This window comes from Aplysia californica, unplaced genomic scaffold, assembly GCF_000002075.1.
Source record: "Aplysia californica isolate F4 #8 unplaced genomic scaffold, AplCal3.0 scaffold00461, whole genome shotgun sequence".
Taxonomy (NCBI): domain Eukaryota; kingdom Metazoa; phylum Mollusca; class Gastropoda; order Aplysiida; family Aplysiidae; genus Aplysia; species Aplysia californica.
In genome coordinates this window covers 237,311-238,797 of record NW_004797731.1, presented here as the reverse complement: position 1 = coordinate 238,797, position 1,487 = coordinate 237,311, and the positions used below count along the sequence as shown (strand labels likewise).

At 46.1% G+C, this 1,487-nt stretch overlaps 1 protein-coding gene across 1 annotated transcript in view; it reads left to right on the top strand.

The window, feature by feature from the left end:
- LOC101858958 (dedicator of cytokinesis protein 9) overlaps positions 1–1,487 on the top strand; it is a gene marked incomplete in the record, with an annotated part of 134,470 nt that overhangs the window by 23,281 nt on the left and 109,702 nt on the right.

Genomic DNA, 1,487 nt, shown 5'->3' with positions numbered 1-1,487 from the left:
ATCATGATAATAATAAAATAATGATTCTCTGTCATGTAGGGAACTAAAGTAAAGATAAAAGTGCAGCCTTTTAGCTATTCATAGTTAGTTGGAGTGTGGCAGAGCCATTCGGATGCTTTGTCTGATTTTTACGGATAATGTATTTTTGTCTCATTTTTCTCTATCTGCCGTAAGATTAAAGTGTATTCTATTCAGAGTCATAGGGATGAATACAGAATTGATTTGTACTCTATGATCTCGAAACAAAGTTACTAAATATGCCTCTAACTCTTAAGCAGTGTATTCACTATTATTTAGTAGTCACACCAGGAATGGCCCAGGGGCCTATAACTTTCGAATATCGAAGTGCAATGGATGGCTTTGCAAGAAATGAACAGTTGGCAAAGAGGTTTGACAGTTGGCAAGAGCAGTGAGCTTCCCTGCCGAAGAACTTGTACAGCAGGAAATCAAAACAAAACAAAACATTTGCACATGTTATTCGAATAGCATGAATAGTGACTTCATGTTTCGAAGCGTCGATGAAGTTTTGTATCCTCCAAATCGCACTGTGGTGACCAAATGCCTTGCTTGCTTGTCACAGAAACACGTCGGTAAAGGTCAGGCGCTTCGTCGTCGCACGCAGAAGACCTGAGCTCAACCCTTGTGTGTGGAGACTTTTAAATCGAATATCTCGCTCTATCAGCTGGGACTTCGTATCCTTCTGAGCTCGAGTTGACCCTGACAGCCAGGGTAAAAGCCCGCCTTCCAAATGACCTTTATTGGATTGATTGGGGCGTAAAACCCCTGTTTCGACTGTACCCGGATAAATTGCTTGTAGCGGAAACACGTCGTTAAATCCGTGGTGGGAATTTCCTCGCTTGAGACTGAGAGAAAAGCGACCAGGCAATCACTACACTCACCACCATGCCAGTCACTCGAAACAAATCCCTCCCGCTCCAGCTGACCTGCGACATGATTCAGCACCACGTGACTGGTCATCGCACTCTGCGCCGGGACTCGCGCACTGAGAGCGACAGCGGTACCCTCAGCCTGGCAGGCGAATCCCGCGCTCTGGCGGCTGGGACTGGGAACGGTTGTGGTCATGATGCTGGGGGTCCTGACGTCACCGCCGAGTCGGGGGATGGGGAGCTGGACGGGTTGTGCAGTGTGAGTCCTTGAGTTAGTGACCCTTTTGCTAGTGAGTCCTTTTGCTGTTGGTTTGAATGTTTGGTATGTTGGGTTTTTTTTTGGTTTGTTTTTACTTTAGGAAGAGTTTCACAGCACTTGCAACTCAGTTAGGTCATACAAGTGCCGACAATAAGAGGTGTTACAAGAGGGTAATATACAAAGAAAAGGAGTAGAGGTAAAGATGATAGGTGTTTGAAAAAAATAAGATTGTACTCAAGATACCCCCCCTCTCCCGCCCCCCTCCCCTTTCTCTCTCTCTTCCCTCTCTCTCTCTATTTCTCTCTCTCTCCCCTTCTCTCTCTCTCCCCCTCTCTCTCTCT